At 41.4% G+C, this 19,407-nt stretch overlaps 1 protein-coding gene across 1 annotated transcript in view; it reads left to right on the top strand.

Moving 5' to 3' along the window:
* Positions 1 to 19,407, top strand: part of PID1 (phosphotyrosine interaction domain containing 1) — a 181,450-nt gene that overhangs the window by 39,191 nt on the left and 122,852 nt on the right. The window lies entirely within an intron of this gene.

Consider the following 19,407-nt stretch of genomic DNA (forward strand, 5'->3'; position numbering starts at 1 on the left):
CACTTCTCCAATACAAACTTGCACTTTTGGTAAGTATTGCCATGCCTGTTGTCTTTTTGTTTGCTGATGCCCAGAATGACTGCGAGGATAAACTTTGTCACAGTTAGAATTGGTCCTATGTCAAACGTGGGTCTCCTTGAAGAACATAACATCTATTATTTAATGTAGCTCCACACCTGGTATTTCTTGCTTTCGAAATGTATCCCTTTTACGTATAGCAATAAATGTTTAATTTGCATAGGGTTGTGGTGTATTTTCTGCACTTTCCCTAGCATGCTTAGGTTCCTGGTACCACATTTTGTAATTGGTTATTTCCCCTTCCCCAATAAGGTCATACCAGGACAACACTGGACCTCTTCTATCCTAGGTCTCCTGCCCATGTGGGAAGTCCTTAATAACATTACTTTTAGGGATGACCAGCAGTATTAAGGTCTTGCCTATCTATCAGTCTTTTTATTCACCCTCTATCCAGCCTGAACTCCACTCGCTCTCTTTATGTGTCTACCCTGGCTCTTCTCTCTGTCTTATATTCTCAGTCCCTTTACCAAATACAAAGAATCCAGAGTTTTTCTCCACTGCTGGGATTGACTCCTTATTTTTCAGCTGCTGCAGCAGACCTTCCTTTGCTTCTGCTCAGTCCAGTCATGAAGGCTAATTGCGATGTCTGAGCCTGCGTATTGTTCATCGTATGAGTTTGTCAACCCGTCCCCCCTCATATTTTCCAGTCGTTCCTCTGTGTGTCCTCTTCTCCACCAAGTTCTAGGATATTTTTAGCCGCTGCAACAGAGCATGTGAATCGATGCGGAAGTGGTTGCCCCATGGTAAGGGATCTGTTGTGTTCTGGGAATGCAGTTACTGGATGGAAGTCCTTCATTTTGTGGAGTATTATTGGGGAGAGGTCTTGGTACAACTGTATTTTGGGACCATTCTAGGTAATTTCTTCAGTTAATCTTGCATATCCTATTACTGATTATTTTCCCTCAAAAAAATGGACTCCTAAGATGTTTGGTGGGAGATTTCTTCGGTCCCAGCACTCTCACTTTGTAGGTGCGATTTAGTTTGTTCGGAGGAGCTTCTAGAGGCTCTCAAATGGAGTCTAGGTGGTCCTTAGCAATGTCCTAGAATTTTTTATGCTCATATGATTTAGCATGAACAGCACGTTTAAGTGAATCTAGTCTTTCCAACTCCACAAGTCCTTGGAAGCAGATTCTCATGACTTTGTGAATTGTGTGCAGATTTGATTTATTTTTCTATATTCTAGCTTAATTACACGTGGTGTATTCTGGGAAGGACCTTCTTCAGTTTCTCGGGTATATTGCTGGCTCATTTTTACTGGGGTCACTTTTTGTCCATGATTAGGGCCTCAAGTCCGTGACTGATTTATTCTTTTTTTTTCTAGCTACTTGGCATTTCGCAGTTGTGAAGACTACTTACTCCTTTGTGCCACTTTTGATATCCGGGTCGCACTCTTCATTAATGAAGATCTTTGTCTTTTCCAACTTATAGGGTGTTATTACTTCTCTGGGCACTATTGTCTAGGTAGGTCTGCCCTTCTTAAAGCTGCTATGCTGTCTTTTGACAAGAGTGGACCGTTACCCTCCGATTTACAGCATCCACTCATCAGTCTCCCTGGGGTGCTGGTGCTTCAATAGGCGTGTTCACATCCGGCATTAATATGGCACCCGCCACTTGCTTAGGTCGGGGTCTGGCTTGCTCGCTTTCTGGCTGGTCTTGAGGCGGAACAGTTGTTTTTGATAGGCTTGCTTCCTCTTCTAATCTTTACTCACCTCACTTACATGGGAGGAGAGCCATTTCAGACTCTGGGGATGCTTAAAAAGCCTACTTTTTTCAGGTTACTTGGTTCCTCCATGTCCTACTTCATTCTTGCTTCATTCTTGCTCTTTTTTACCTGTATTTTCAGGAAGTTTACCCTGGAAGAAAGGTTTAGCAATTCTTTAATATCAGCACTTTTAGTATAGAGCAAGCCACATTTAACCTAATTACCAGTAACCATCAGGGACCTTGCTTACTCAGAATGAGGTGTACATTTTCAAAGAATGGCTCTCGAGTTCAAAACTTTTATTCGATTAACGTTTAGATAATCATAAAAAGTACATCATACAATTTAAATACAGTTACATAAAATCACATTATTAAATTAAAAAATAGTATATAAAAAGTCTTTACATAAAATCTATATACAAGTTAATTCATACAGACATAAATTCAGTTAGACATTATCCCCATTTTGCTGCGAGTCGTTAAACATGATTTTAGAAAAAGAGCTACGTTCTTTGCCACATATTGTGAATCTAACAACTGGAGTGCCAAAAATGCTTGACGACAGGTCCTCAACCCCATTTGGCGCAGAAGTGGGATAATCCAACGCTTGCGCGCTTGGACATAGTATCGACAAAACAAAGTAAGATGGATAGTCGATTGGGGAGAGACTTGGTCACACGGACATTTGGCTAGGTCATGGGACCAGTTTGACACAGTGGGAAAAGTGACAAGACGAAAAAATAAATTAAAACGAAATCTTGTTAGTAAATATTTTTCGTAATTAGATAGGTAAAAGGTAAGGTATGGCTGGATACCAGGGGAAACTTGGACCATCAGTACTTGCACATTTGTTTGCTTGATTACTTCACGAGAAAGGCGTAATTCCCTTAGGTGGTTAAGGCATAGGTTTTTCAAAGCACTTCTGCTTATATCAACCAACGAGGAGGGCTTAGTGAAGTATTGTGTGAGGTTCAGGTCCTCTAAGAAATTAAAAACATACGTTAACCATGGAATTTTCTTCCAGCACACCATATTTAAGCAGTCCGAGATCAAGGAGCGAGTTAGGTGGCATTGTGGTTTGTTCCAAATACGGTGCCATAGGAGAATTGGCTGACACTTGATGTTATCTGAAAGATAGTCAATGCCAAGCTCGATGTGGCAACCGTAAATTGGAGCACTCTGTGAAAGTGGCAGTAGGTATTTTAAGAAGCCGTTTTGGACTTTTTGCAATTCGTCTGTGGGTACATAGCCCCAGACGCCTGCGCCATACGTTGCTATGCTATGGCACTTGGCATGATAAATTTTAAGCAACTCAGGTGGGGCAGGTTTGCCCAATTTCCTAGAAAAAGAGACAAGCACCGGAGTCGCTCTCTGATAGAGCAGCTTCCTGCTTGCCATCGCTCTTTTCCAAGATAATTGGTCGTCAATTAAAATACCTAAGTAAGGGTATTCCCTAACTCGTTCTAATCTAGCTTGCTCAATGTAAAGGGGTTTGGGATTCTTTACCTTCGGTCCTGTATACATAACAAAGGTTTTGCTTTTATTCACTTTTAGCCCCAGAGAGAGCATAAACTGGCAATATTTATCCAGTTGTTTTTGTAGCTGAACTAATGTTCTGGCTAGTATGACAGTCGTCAGCGTAGAGTAATGCAGGGATAGGGCGATGGTTAATAGTAGGTAGGTCCTGGTTCCTTCCTAACATGGCTGTTTCCAGCCCGTTAGTATATAGGTTAAACAAAAAGGGAGCCAGGACACAGCCCTGCCTGACTCCTCTTGTTATTGGAAATGAGGGTGAGAGTTCTCCGTCTATCCCGTATCTTACACAGGCCGTGGCGTCGGAGTAAAGCTCACGCAAAAACTTGATAAGTGAGGGATCAACACCCAATTCTTCTAGGATGGACCACAACCTGGCATGTATCACGCAGTCAAAGCCGCACTAAGGTCGACGTAAACCAGGTATAGGTTGCCCCGTTTTGCCCCCACATACTGGCCTATTAGAAGGGTTAAGTTTAGAGCCTGTTCAACAGTACCAAGCCCCTCCTGGAAACCATACTGGAGGTCGGTCACGATGTTGTTCTCTGACGCCCAATTCTGAAGACGTTCCAGGATTAGACGTCCTGCGACCTTCCCCATGGAATCCAGGAGGGAAATAGAAACAATCCAGCCTATCTCCCTTTTTGAAAATTGGAAGGAGTATGGAAGAGGACCAGGAGTCTAATAGACCAACTTTTGATACCGCCGCCATCACCTGGGTGACGATGGGGGACCACAGATCTATGTTGGTAACAAAGATGTCAAGAGGGACTCCGTCAGGGCCAGGAGCCTTCCCGGTTTTTGAGGAAGATAAAGCTTGTATAATCTCACTTAGGCTGAAGTGGAAGTCTATTGGGTATACCTGCGTCTTGGGAGGATCAGCTGTCGACTTGGCCTGTGTAGTGCAGACCGAGGGGGAACCACTAAAGATCTTTGAAAAGTGGGTCACCCACTCGCCTGCAGTCACAGCCACGTCCAAATGCTGATGTGAGTTTACATCAGCCAAAAAAGGGGATTTGACTACACGCCAAAACTGAGAGCTGTCCTTACTTCGGCAGCTCACGTGTAATTGGGCCCAAATTTTTTCCTGTGATCCTTTTTAAATTAGTTTGGGCCTGTTTATACTCTAATCTAAGTTTAGCTATTTCATTTTTGTCTCTAACTGGATTATGTAATGCCTTTTTTAAGGCAGATAACGCTTTACGACAGGCCGAGTTAAACCATCTTGGAGAAGTCTGATTGCCAGGTTTGTGATGACGGAATAGTTCGACCTGTATAACTTTTAGAATCTCCTGGAAACTAGATATAATCAGCTCAGGCGGGGATTCATCCGCCAAACAGGTATTTATCCAGGGGAGTGCCTTGGATATAACCTTATTGGTAATTATTGTAGAGTCAATCTTGGACCATTTCACAGAAAATCCATTGGTTCTGTCCATGGCCAAAGATTTCTGGGTCAGTAAACTCTTCCTACTAGGATGAGAGTCGTCCATGGTTATCTTAAGGATGATACTGTTTGGGAAGTGGTCACCTGAGATCTCTGTGCCTGTGGTAAACTTGAGGAGTTTGCCCTTTAAAATATAGGAACATAAAATAAAGTCTATAGTGCTTGAACATCCCCTACCGTGGAAAGTGGGTCTGAAATCTGCAGGGGGGTCTACAAGATCATTTGCGTACATCAGTTCTAATGAGATGAGACTGTCATTAAGAGAGTCGCCTAATTGGAAATGAGGTGTACATTTTCAAAGAATAACAAAACAGGTGATGGACAGAATGTGGATCAATGTCACACATTCACCCCAGTCCAAAGATCTGGGCCCAAATCCATCGTTTTTTTGCACTCCACACCACCCTGGGTTAGACAATGGCGATATGCAAATCAGCTCTGACCCTGTGCCCCATGGGAACAGTCCAGTCCGAACTACAAAAGCCATGTCCTTCCCAGAACGGAATCAAGCATCCGAGGACCGGACCGGTTTCGAGGTAACACCTCATCAGCCCGGCTAGCTTGACTCCAGTGGTGTGGAGTGCCTGGGACCCACGTCTGAGCATCCCCAGCGCACTTATGGCGGCAATTGCAAACAAAACAGGTGATGGACAGAATGTGGATCAATGTCACACATTCACCCCAGTCCAAAGATCTGGGCCCAAATCCATCGTTTTTTTGCACTCCACACCACCCTGGGTTAGACAATGGCGATATGCAAATCAGCTCTGACCCTGTGCCCCATGGGAACAGTCCAGTCCGAACTACAAAAGCCATGTCCTTCCCAGAACGGAATCAAGCATCCGAGGACCGGACCGGTTTCGAGGTAACACCTCTCATCAGCCCGGCTAGCTTGACTCCAGTGGTGTGGAGTGCCTGGGACCCAAAAAACGATGGATTTAGGCCCAGATCATTGAACTGGGGTGAATGTAAGACATTGATCTACATTCTGTCCATCAAATTGTTTTTTGTAATTTTCTCCCTGAGTGTACTGGGGTAGCTCAGACGTGGGTCCCAGAGCCTCCACACCACTCAAGCTAGCCGGGCTGATGAGAGGTGTTACCTCGAAACTGGTCCGGTCCTCGGATGCTTGATTCCGGTCTGGGAAAGATATGGCTGTGTAGTTCGGACTGGACTGTTCCCATGGGGCACAGGGTCAGAGCTGATTTGCATAAAGCCATTATCTAACCCAGGGTGGTGTGGAGTGCAAAAAACGATGGATTTAGGCCCAGATCATTGTACTGGGGTGAATGTAAGACATTGATCTACATTCTGTCCATCAAATTGTTTTTTGTAATTTTCTCCCTGAGTGTACTGGGGTAGCTCAGACGTGGGTCCCAGAGCCTCCACACCACTGGAGTCAAGCTAGCCGGGCTGATGAGAGGTGTTACCTCGAAACCGGTCCGGTCCTCGGATGCTTGATTCCGGTCTGGGAAAGATATGGCTGTGTAGTTCGGACTGGACTGTTCCCATGGGGCACAGGGTCAGAGCTGATTTGCATAAAGCCATTATCTAACCCAGGGTGGTGTGGAGTGCAAAAAACAATGGATTTAGGCCCAGATCATTGTACTGGGGTGAATGTAAGACATTGATCTACATTCTGTCCATCAAATTGTTTTTTGCCATTTTCAAAGAATGGCTCTCTTTTTAAAAGCAAAATCCCTGCGAGAAGCAACAACATACTGCAGTGGATACATTGTCATCCGTCAAAAGCTGCCCGAGACAGTACATTTCATACTCTATTCAGGATAGATGGGGGCATCTGTCTGTGTATCGGGACTTCCTAGTCACTTCAGTGTATTTATTTGGTAGATACTTAATGAGTAGAAGCATTTAGGATCTATATTTCTTTATGGCATGTTAAGTTACATGTGTACTTTTTAAAAAATATTTTTAATTTACAATCGATTTATTTTCTGATCTGGCATATATAAATATTTTGCGATTCCATCATTGCATTTTTATTTTGTAGTTCTTTTTGGTACACGTTTCCTGATGTTCACATTTGTTTTAGATCAACTCCATTATCTGAAATGGCAATTTATAAATGTGACGGGTTAATAAAATGACGAAGCATGTGTCCAGGTTCCACCATTGTTTCAGAAATAGAGATAAATTCGTATTACCCAATTCACAAAGATTTTGCTATGACTTACTCATGTAGTGCACTAAGCTGACGCCCGAGTTCCAGGAGTAAGCCAAGAGTACTACTGGCATACTCCTTGAGGTCAGTAGTGAGCCAAGAATACTACAAAAGTAAGCCAGGGCTACAGATAGCAACATCTATGTGAATGGGAGTGTGGCTACTGAGACAATGGCCCTTGTTACCAACCACTATTTCGTCCTTGCAGTAGTGGGTGACGGGTTTGTATTTGTCACTGCAAACTACTATTTTTGTAGGCTGGAAACGTGCAAGCGATTTTGCACCATGTGTACTCCAAGAGCTTTAAACTAAAGGTCTGCTCACCTTGTTCATTAGTAGGACTGTCCTTCCTCTAACAGTAGCCCCCACCCTAACAGTGGTGGCTGTATAGATAAAGAAATGCAGTACTGCCATGAAAGGAACAGCAGTTAGGGCAATCTTATAATACTATTAATTTCTGTGATTCACTGAAGATGCTGAATATTCTTTTTAATAGTTTCACCAGCAGGGCTTGTAAAGAGTCTTACTTTCTCAAAAAGAGGCCAGAATGTCTGCAGTTTGGTTTTGGCTTTGCACTTCACCAGCTCCCCTGCTGAGTTTTTCCAAGTCACTTGACTCTGATTTGTTGTCCTGTGAGATGAGAATTGGAACATGTGCTCGGCATATGGGATGCAAGCATCCCTTCCTCTGAACACAGGAGGTGGAGGCAGTCCAAGTTTGAAGGAATGTGATCCTCTGTCTTTTGCCGTTCTTTCGATCATACGCGTAGTGCTTGATAGCCTCCCCACTGGAGCAGAAGAAGGTATTATGTATTCTCCACATGGTAGATGCCAAAGCATAATATTCACATAGGATACATGTGGTCATAAATGTGTGTTTATGACTGAATTTACCCTTTTTATGCCTGCCTAGAATGCACAAAAGGATTCCTGGCAGGCATCAACCAATTTACGGGTTCAGAGCTATGCACCACAAGTACATATATCTTGGAGACTTAAATCCCACTCTTGAGGTAAGAAATTGTGTGTTCCAGTGCGTGGTTTTCCTTGGAAGCTCGGGAATGTCCACCAACTAGTATGTTTTTTCTGCATTCCCAAGCTCTAATCTGACCCTTTCTCACTGTGGAAATGGTCGTAGATTTACTCCATCAAAAGGCTGGCATAAACCACTTCCTGAGTGGGAAGGGGAATGGATTACCCCCAGATTTTGTGTGGGCAAGCAGAAGGGTCCTTTCCATTTGAAAAATAGGAAACAAAATATAAAAACAAGACCATTTGCGCAGGGGATACTATTCACCCTCTAAGAACTTAACCTCAATGGGGAACTCCACAAACCAAGAATAGGATTCCAGTTGGAAATCACATGACCATCCTGTGAGTAGGCATCAAAACCTGTGCCTGGTGCAGCGCTCAAGGCGGACTCCTGGGAATGTTTTCTGAATCGGAAAACGTTGGCAAATATTTTCAGGCGTAGGCGGAGATTTCACTCTTATTTTTTTCCTGTTTTTTTGTGAATTGGGCCATTGTTTTTACCAACAGCATGCCTATCGCAAATCGTGTAGTGTAAATGAAAACTATGAATGCAAACCATTGCATTATGACCTGGTGCAAGCCATCCGTTCTATGTATTTTTTCAGGAAAACGTACCGCATGTTTGCAGTGTGTAGCCCGTTATCACTATTTGAACCTCTTTTATTAACAACTAATACAATTTTTCCTTTTTCAGAAACTATACTCTTTGGTTCCCTTCGAATTATTGAGATCTGTGTGTCTTTGCTTTAACGGGGATTTATTCAATTTAAACTTAACTGGTTTAAGTTTTATGATCAATCGGCCAGTAACCCTAAATTGATTTTTGACATGACTTGTTTGAGAAGATGACTTCCAAGACAAAGGAATTTGTTAAAATGGAGAGCAACAAAGGACACCAGTCTATAGAACCAGCAGCCTTCAAAGGGGAACACTCTATTGGTTTCTAGTGCCAGAAGCAGACAGGAAGAGCCTCAGAAAAAAGACTGTAGTTAAACTGACACCGGAAGCCATAAAGAAATGTGTTTGGATCCGACTGCAGCAGCAGAACCTCTTTCTGTGACCGGTATAAGAAGGAACATTCAAGGCATCCAGGGGCCTGTCTGCAGGAGTAAGACCGGTCCCTGCAGGGGTAAGAACTCCGTTTGGAAATAAGACGTTAAATTGAGGGGTGGAATGGCCGCATTTCTAATCCCGCACCCCATTTCCCCCAGCCCTTCCTGGGAATAAATCTAACAAATTTCATAATAATGGTCCAAAAGAAAGGCATCTTCTTAAATTCATTACAGTAATTTTCATCATTGAGAACCTTCTCATATGAACATCGATCCATGTTTCTTGGGAATTCTTCAGTCCTTTGTTGTTGTGAAACAAAGAGCTTGATTTTATTTTCAATTGAGATCAAATCTACACACGGGCTGAGTTCTGAGGAGCTGGCTTCCTGGGAAAAAACACTTTACATACATCAAGGTTTTTAGACCCCTGATTATGGACCTCTGAGTCAGAGGAAGTACTTTGGGTGCTCTGTTATTGGCATATCTCAAGTCTGCAACCACACTTGGTTCTGGGCATTAGAATACAGTATATCGGAACAAAACACATCTTCCTGGACATGTATGCTTGAGAGTTGCCAGGCTTCCAATTTTTTGGAGATGGCAAAGATGTGGTAGTTAGAATAAGGGGCACAGAAAATGCACACCCACCATTGCCAGCTTTTTCAAAGCATGGCACTCATGCTACCTCATTAAACGAATTTATGTGCCAAATTGAAATATCTAAACACATGCTGATTGATGGAGAGTTGAGTACCAAATGCAGATGGGTGTGGGCATTGCAAAGGGATATAAGTACAATCTGTTGGTGGTGGTGTGGTGCCAATAATTGCTGCCCTTTAAGAATTGGACAGGTTGCACTGTACAATATTAAATATTAATTATCAGGTCTTAGATACATATCTACATGTTAACCCCTTCGCTGCAGGGTGTTCCCCCCCCCCCCCCCCCCCCCCCCCGCTGTGCGGGAGGAGGGGGGCCGCGCGGCGCCGCTGTGGTTGTGACGAGCTCGACTCGTCATGAGGCACAGTGCAGCTGCACTCATGACGAGCAGAGCTCGTCACAACCACACCCGTTTTTCGAACGTTCAGCACAGCGGGGTAATTAGCCCAACGTGCAACGTTCCAACGGCCGTGACGAGCTCAGCTCATCATGGGTGCAGCTACACTGTGCCTCATGACGAGCTGAGCTCGTCATGAGCATAGAAGAGGTTGAGATGCTTTGGGATGCAGCTGCAACCACTTCAGAGACATTGGAACCCCAAGGAATTCATGAAGTAGCATGGGTTCTGTGGCTGGTGCGTTTGTCCAGTGTGATGATGAGTTGTTCCAGACCAGGTGTGGAAGACGTTTATCACGCAAAATGACTTGAGCTAGTTTCAGGTTTTTCGCTAGATGATAAAGCATAAAAGAATATCCCCTGCACTTATAGCTAAACAATGAAGATGTTTTTGTGTTTTAATGTCTCCATTCAATTAATAAGACACAAGACTGTACACTCAAAAAATAAATATTCAGAATTTAGAACAGTTTTCTAATGCCCGCTAATAATATGCCAGTACCATTTAATGCCCGAACAAAAGTGTGCTTCCGGTTCATGCGTCCACCCTATTTCTAGGTGAGGGGCAGTTGAAAATACCTCCGGCCTCAGTTCACTTATTAAGTCCGCCAAGATTTGTGTGAAGGGGCATCTGAGAATAACTCTAACCTTAGTTTACTTTTCCTGGTCAAATGGGATGAGAGGTGAGGGCGCAGCTGAGTACTTCCTCATGCCTCAGTTCATCATGTAAGACTGTCTCCCAGGTGTTAATGATGGGTAGAATGGGGAGAGCTGTGTGATAGAACTGCCCTGGGAGTTCTTTCGCGTGATCGTACGATGGAATTTGTAAGCTAGGAATATCGAGATGCTCCAATATCATGGACAGAATATCGGCGCCTATGGAGGAAGTATAGATTTACTGTTCTTAACTTCACATCTATGCACGTTGAAGATTTGTATAGTGTCACAGCTCGTACATGTGGAGTTAGTTGTGGAAAATCTATACTCGCCATTCAATATTTTGACCTTCAGTATTGTGTTCATGATATTTGGTGCCATTGAAATTCCTATCGCAATATTCCGGGGCACACCCTTCCATATTAGGTATAGTTTGAGTATTTGTCCATGTATTCACTAAAAAACATTGTTAATTGCATACTTTATTATGTTTATAGCGAACAAAAACAGTACAGATGTGCATGTGCATGTGGTGTGCATGTTATCCAACAAAGAGTATTTCAGTGCAAGTATATATCGCAGACCGGTAGGAAGGTAGGTAAGGCTAGATTTGACCCAGATGTAGACTCTGTTTGGTGTTTAAAGGTAATTTACAGTATTTATTAGGTACTTGCAATTGAGGGCGCAGTTGTAGGGCTTCTTGTATGATAATAGTTTCTTATGACCTGGAACACACAGGAGATGCAGAGCCCAAGATCCTCCTGGCATGAACTGGATCAGACAACAGAGATGCTCTAGGGATTCATCCTTGGCCTATTTCATCGCCCCACTTCCCAAAAATGCCTTTGTACATCGTAGGATGCGCAGAGATGAAAACAAATGCACCAATCAGAGATCGAGAAATGGGGCATCTGTCTTTGATGAATTGTGTACACTGGAGAACGTCCTCCAAGTGGTGATTCTAAGGCAGAGGGCTTAATATGGACAAAAGAGGAGGAGTTTTGCTTCACTCTTTTGATCAGAACACATGGTACGAAATAAGATTCTATATTTAACTGGTTTTGTTTGCTAAATGTATACATTTTATGGCACAAAGCAGGACATACAATATTATTATTTACTCCGATCCAGAAAGTAAAACGGTGTGCTGGAATCACTCCGCTGTCCATACATTGTACTTCTGTTTCTTATGACGTAAAATTAAGCGTTAAGCATAAAATGTGATGCTGATAGAAGTGGTCCAGCGAGGCCTTTGTGTCTGAAAGTGTAATACTTGGAAAGGTTATGTTTAAAACCGGTTTAAAAATTCACATGCATATTTATCACTCTGTACATCCATATCTTTTGGTTAAAAAATATCTTTCAATACAAAACAGATGTAGTAATTGCTAAGTATTTTTGACTAAATTTCTTAGAGCAGGGTTCTCCAAACTTTTCTGTAGTGAGAGCTACTTCTGATCATTGAAAATCATTGTGAGCTACTGAAGGCTAAACAACTCGGGCATTGTTACCAGACTCCCCAACGTCCGGCCTCATTGACTTTAAGCCTGATGTCCTAAGAGCCAGATACTATGGTTTGAACAAAATACTTCGAGCAGGGGCACTCTGACAGGGCTGTCGAGTGTGCCGGTGAGAGCATGATCTATGAACATATGCATATGAATGGGATATATTTGTATAGGTCGCTGAGAGCCTGTGTTGTATGTATTTGCAGCACAGAACATACCTTTCGTCATATGCATCACCATTACATGTATAACACAAGCATACAATCATTTTTGTCAAATGGGATAAATTTAAAGTGCGGAAAAATGGTCTGCAAAAATGTTCATAATATGGAATATTTTTCTGCACTTTAAATGTTTCCCTTTCAATAAAATAGCTGTGTTTTTCAGTTATACTTATGGCACAGTGCCTGCTGGCCACTGGGAGCAAAATGCATGAAGTTTGTAAACGCAATGCTTTGAAATGTGAGAAAATTAAAATGAAGAGTTAACTTAATCATTACAGTACCTTTTAATTTTCAATTTGTTCCCATTTAAAAACATTCAGAAAGATCATTATGTTCACAGCTCTAACATTGAGTTGACAAGGACTTTTATTTAACACATTTAACATATGCCTGCTGTCTATAGTCGTTTTGGGTGGGTCAGGCTTCTTCTGCCATTGGTTTGTCTTGGTGTCATTTATACACCTCTGCCTACATCCATGACCAAGTACGGCCTAGGGTAATGGTTCAGTCACCATCAGTTATTGGCTCTCTTGCCCTGTAAATTAGGACATTTTCTGATCACATGCGCATCTACCTGAAAATGATTGCTTCAGTGTCAGAGCTGGGTGACTAGTCCTTTAGGTTTAAATTTTCTTCTAGGTCCCTTTACTTATCTTTTCTTCTTTTCATTTTAATTTACTACGATTCTTTAGGCAGTACTAACTGCTTGTTTACCTGCCGCGCATTTAATCTGCAGAGAGCCACATCCCACATGGTAACTTCCTCTGAACCAGGTGACTATTACGGAATGCTGTTGTCCATAAAGTAGCATCGTTTTACCAGTCCAAGATAATCAACATGTTTCCAAAGAAGGCAGTAATGCTGGAACTTTAAATCCACATTGAACCATGTTCAATGCCTTTGCACCGGCTGTTATATTTAGTTTTGTTATTGCAAACCTATGTCTGCTGTCTGATGAAAGCATGTTTGTTTCTACTTGTATTCTTTTAATTTATCTTGCATATGTTGTTGAGTTTGTATGTCTTATTGTGGTTGTATCCTACGGTGAATACAAGAATGAGTCAGTGAATGGATGAATGGATGCATGGTTGCAAATATGAATGACAAAGGGACTGTAAGATGACTTACTGAGTGCCTAACCCCTTAAGCGACACAAAAGGCACCTTTCATTCATAGAGCACACCCAGTGCGAATGCTTGTTTAAAAAATGTTTTTACAGTAGTGTTTTTTTACTATGCACCTTGAAGTATAAATTGGACACCAGTTATTTGTCTGCAGAAATATTTGTGAACCTTGCCCAGCTTTCAGACAATTATAGCAATAAAGTACATTCTTCCAGATGTCCTAAATTCTTTGGATTCTGTGGTTTTTCAAAAATGCATTGTTTTTGCATCCAAGTCCAAATCTTGCAACAAAGAGTGAGCTTTCCAGTTATTGCTTTACATAGTAATATTTATTTTAGATAGTGGAATGCAGTGGTGTGGGGAACCCCCCACATACGCAGCTGAAGCAGGGCTGCTTGTGGACCCCAGGGCCTTGTGAATTGGGTCCAACTGAAACAGCAATTAGTTGTTTCTGGGCTTCTTCTGGCTGCAGTTTTGAAGGCAAAATATCTCATAAATAATACTTTTGGACAATAACAAGAAAGGGGTGGGTTCAGAAGTGGACTAGCAGGGAGCATGGAAATACGAAAAGAGAAATGATGACAATAAGAGAACTGCAGAGGAACACATATAAAAAGAGAGCAGAAGAATAGAAATAATGAGAAATTTAGGAGGAGTGACAAAAGATGGGAGATTGAAATAGGGAAGAAAGAATGAGAGCAGAAAGGAAGGAAGGGTGTAAGGAAAGAAACATGAAAAAATAAGAATTAAAAAGTGAAAAGAAGGACGAAAGGATGAAGAAAGGGCGAAACAAATGGATGGAAGAGTGCAAGGATGGATGGAAGAGTGAAAGGATCGATGGGTTAAAGCATGAATTAATGGCAGGATGAATAATGAACAGATGGGGAGAGTGAAATGATGGATGGGTGGGTGATAGGATGGCTATATGAGTACATGGATATACTGGTGGATGCATGAAAGAATGACTGTTTATATGAAAAGTAGAAAGAATGAATGGATGATGGAAAGGTGAAGAGATTTACAGATGAATGGATGACGAGATAGAAGGGGAAAGGATGGATGAATGAATAGATGGTGAAAGGAACTCTTGAAAAGATGGTTAGCTTTGCTTGCCTTGCACGCTTGGTGTGTGCTAAGATGTCTTGTTCAAGTGGGGGGAATTAAACATTTTTGGCTGCTCTTTTGGTGGAATGTGAAATGCAAAGAAAACTGTGGACATTACTGTGATGTCTGGAAAGACTAAATTATTGTGAAATTACTCCATTTGAAATCGCGATATCTCACTTTTCTGGTTGTATGGTTCAGGAGTGTAAAGTTGCTTGTAAGGGACATTTAAGAGTGTTACCATTTTGATGCTATGCTTTAAACAGAGTACCATTGCAAACTTTTATGTTGTAGAATTTCTTTAGCAACCTTTCTGATCGCACATATAATCAACCTTCTGCTAATCCTATTCTAGATAATAGGATACACAATGATTTTATGGGATACAAGACCCACAATTATGTTTTACATTGACTGTGTAATACCATCCTAATAGTTTTAAAAAGGCATATAACATGGCGCAATGGGACATCTTAAATTTAATGTAATCTTATTCCTTAAATCAATAAACACATTGCTAAAAAAAATTAAAAAAAATTATGATATGGCATCTTTTTCTAAGGATGTACCTTCCAGCCCTATTGATTGTATAACAAAACTCTCCTTTTCGCTTGCAAAACATATTTTTAATAGTTTAAATACTCCATTGATTAACTATTTACTAGATTCTACTTTCAGAGTCAAATCCCCTGCTCTAATGGTTCTATGTGGCACATTCATAAGGGCATTTATTAGTATGTAAAGTTCTACTACAGGAGTACTACGTTGCAAACTCATAAATAACTTTGAGGGTTATCCCTAAAATGTCATCTCCCTATCAGGAAAAGTATGATAAGATTACAGTGCTTGATATTTGGACTTATTGCATAAGTATTCCCTGAATATTACCATTTTATATGGTTTGATACCAAATCACAAAGGAATTTGTGAGTACATTTAGTACTCCAGATGTACCTAATCACATACTCAGAAATGTCGTCTTACTTCGGCCCATGAGTGTCAATCAGCAATGAGTGGTATTATAGCCGCTCCAAACAGCAGAGATGGCAGCCAGAAACACCACATACGTCTTCCTAAACTTGTGCCAGTTTGTACATAATTGTGAATTGATCACACATGGCTGCACATCTGGGACAGCAGTGCTGTTTGCCCCTCTTTCTACTTCTACTATAATTATGTAAAATAAACATTTATTATTCAGGATCTTTTTAAAAATAATGTTCCAGGCTCACATTTTAAGAGGTCTTTGGGACCTTGAATGATCATGCAGTGCAACGTCCAGCTGCATTATTCCCAGACCTTCTTTTAAACAGTATTGAGAGCCTTAGTATTTGACTTGCCAATATTGCACAAAATGAGTTGTTGGGTTCCCGAAGGAGAAGTCTGCCTTCGTAGACATAATTCCCCTATGAGATACTATTTAAACGATAGAGACATCCTATATGTTTTCAGCTTCCTAGGTTACCAATGTTCTACCTTGTTATTGTATAGCATAACATACCTACCTCCGTTAGTCTTCTAGTGACTATTACCAGTAGGATAACATTTTGCTAAAGATGTTTCTTTTGATATACAATAGCTCGTTTCACTTACGTGAACAGGAGTGGGTGCATAGGTTTCTACACAAGATAACAAAAAAAGAGAGAGAAATATTTGTTATTAGCATAGTGTATATACAGCTAAGAAAGCCCCTGCCCAAACCTCCAGCAACTTATTCCCCACTCGGTGGAGGCCCTACCCAACGGTGCCGGATCGGGGAGGTGACTGCAAGCCCGGTTCTGGCTGCAGATAAACCAATGGAAAGGGCGCGCATTTCAAAGCGTCTACGATGGGCGTGAGGCACTTGACCATGGACTTCCCACCTTCCTGTGGGGCTTTAGCGGCGGCCATGTTGGGTTTCTGGCTGGCAAATAATGGGCGCCATATTGGAAGGTGTTTAAATGGGAGCATGTCGTAAATGACTGCCCTTCTGGCTTTGTGATAACTCCACAGGAATCTTATACAGATTCCTTCCGCTTTCGCCATACAGGAGGCTGGGAATTCTAGAGGAATTGTCCGGAACAGGTATAGACATTTTGGGAAGATGGACATCTTTATGACGTTACAGCGACCATGGAATGAAAGACGGAGATGGTCTAATCTTGATAGTGCTTGATCAGAACTTTTTATTATAGGTAACATATTCAGTTTGGGGATGCATTGTAACTCATTCGAGAGTTTTATAACCAAGTAAGTTGCAACTGATACTGTTGGGATTTCCTGCGGTCTGGCAGTGTCAAAATGTATAACCTGAGTTTTATCTGCATTTAGCTTATAGCCAGATATAAGGCCAAATTGTTTCGCTATATCATACACCGCGGGTAATGCAGATCTTACATTTTTCGTAAATATGGCTACATCGTCAGCTTAGGCCATTGTCTTATACGAGTCCCCATTTACCGTGGCAGCTTTGATCCGTTGATCAACATCCAGCTTGCTCAAAAACGGGTCTATATACAGGGTGAACAGTAATGGTGAGCAGGGGCACCCCGGACGAGTTCCTCTGCTGATAGATAATAGATTAGATTCCTGCCCAGATTGACTTGCTGCCCCCTAAGTGTTAAATGTATTGACTACATCCTCCCCCATGAACTAATACTCTGATAACAATGTGTCGTCTATGGGCTAAAACATTGATGACATTGTCTTTTAAACTTTGCTGAAATAGGTTAATCTGTCTATCATTGTTGAAACCTTGTATCTATGTTCTGCCTGAGAAATTGACACAATGCCAGGTATTTGCTATTAAAAATCTATTTAAACAGAATACAGCCAATATTGGTTTCCTATGTTAATGCAAGTACTGAAGAAGGCTGCATCATTAATGACACCGGTTGAACTGGCATAACGGCATTTTAGACCTAAATGAAATATGTGGTATTTAAAATGCCTATTAGATTCAATTGGATAAGAAACATTTTTAACCGATTATGCCTGTACATTAGCTGTATAGCATTTACCTTTGAACGCAGTAATCTGTCAAAATGTGTCTAATGTTAGCTGGTATTTTGAAAATTTGTTGTATCTTTTTTTTCTTTGTAGTAAATATATCATCTGAGTATTTATATCAATATTTTAAATGCACTTGCCCATATTTATTTATGTATTTATTTCACAGTATAACAGTTTTACCCAAGATATTCATTAGTGCACTCTACATAATGAAAAATAGGTAGGGATCTGGATCTTCAATATTGTGTACCAGATTCTCTTTCAAGCAACATGGACACAGAAAAATATGCATTAGAACGTACATTAAATTGAGCATCAGAGGAAAAGCAGAAACGTCCAGGCGCAGTGGATGCTGTGTTAGTGGGAATGGATATGAGAAAGGCACTTGGGGAAGGGGCAGGGAAAGGTGAAAATGGAAGAGTTAGTATTTTGGGATGAGTTAAGTAAAGGACGAGAATAGAGGAGCTCAGAATGCTAATGAGAATAGGGATGGGGGTTATAGGTCAAGGTAGATTGCTATTTATTTTGTTATTAAACTGAATGAGGTTATCATGATGTCAGAGGTCTTTGGGTAGGAAGTTCCAGGAAGTTGACTCTGCACCAGAGAAGCAATAGGTGACAGATGAGTGGGATTTGAACTTCTTGTTTTAAAGTCTGAAGAGCTTTGCTCCTGGGGCTTTTAGCTCAACTCGAATTTTTAAGGCATGTCAAATGGGCTTCTTTTTTAATGTATTTCTACGTCAGTCAGTCAGTCAAGATATCTTTATTCGACTTTAACCAAGTCATACAAAGAAACATAAGCAAAAAAAAAAAAAACACATGGCGTAAAAATACATATATACAGTTGAGTGTTTTTTTTAAAAAGTTACTATATACAATGAATTAAGAAGGCGAAATTTGACCAGCAGCTTTCACCCTTGCTGCGGCCACTAAAAAATTTGCAATACAAAATGTTGTACGTGGATTTGATGCAAGCTGTAAATAGAGCAGCGCCGGGCGCACCTGGGTAAACCCTGCTTCTCTCAAGATAGGTAGCAAATATTTTTTCCTCTGCTCCTGATAATGGCAACAGAACATGACGATGTGCATTGTATCCTGCACCGAAAAGTCATCGCAACTGCACGGTGGAGCTAACTCTGGCCTCTGCCATTTCTTAAAAGAACCCAGGTAAAAATGTATCAGGTTAAACCTGAACTTTGTTAGTAAAAACCTGTGATAGGGATGTGTGACAAAGCTGAGATAAGGGGCAAGTAAGGGAGCGCTGACCAGGAGGTTATGTGCCCTAACTGAGGGCTTCAATAATTCAACATCATCCTCTCGACTAGCTGCCTTCTTTTCCATAAATGCCTTTTTTATATGGACAATATCTGATGCCTTAATTTTTTCTGGGCTTAAGCATTTTTTCTACGTGATCCACACAAGTTTGAATTTACCTGCGCTTCAGATGGAATCCACTGTAAGTCATGAGAAAGAGGTGTGATGTAATCACATATCTTGGCCCCATAAATAGTTTTTGCATCAAAGCTCCCAGGGACCAAAGTTGGATTTGCAGATGCCCGTCAGAACGGAGTTGCCATTAACCAACTTTGCCATGAAGAGAAATTAGTCGCCGGTGCAGAGGTCTTTAGATTGGAGCAGGGGTTTTCGTATTTTCAAGGGGAGGAGAATTACTCTTGCAGATTTTAATGGGCGGTTGAAGTCTGTGTCTATGTAGGG

Source organism: Lissotriton vulgaris, chromosome 11 (assembly GCF_964263255.1).
Source record: "Lissotriton vulgaris chromosome 11, aLisVul1.2, whole genome shotgun sequence".
NCBI classification, from domain to species: Eukaryota; Metazoa; Chordata; class Amphibia; order Caudata; family Salamandridae; genus Lissotriton; species Lissotriton vulgaris.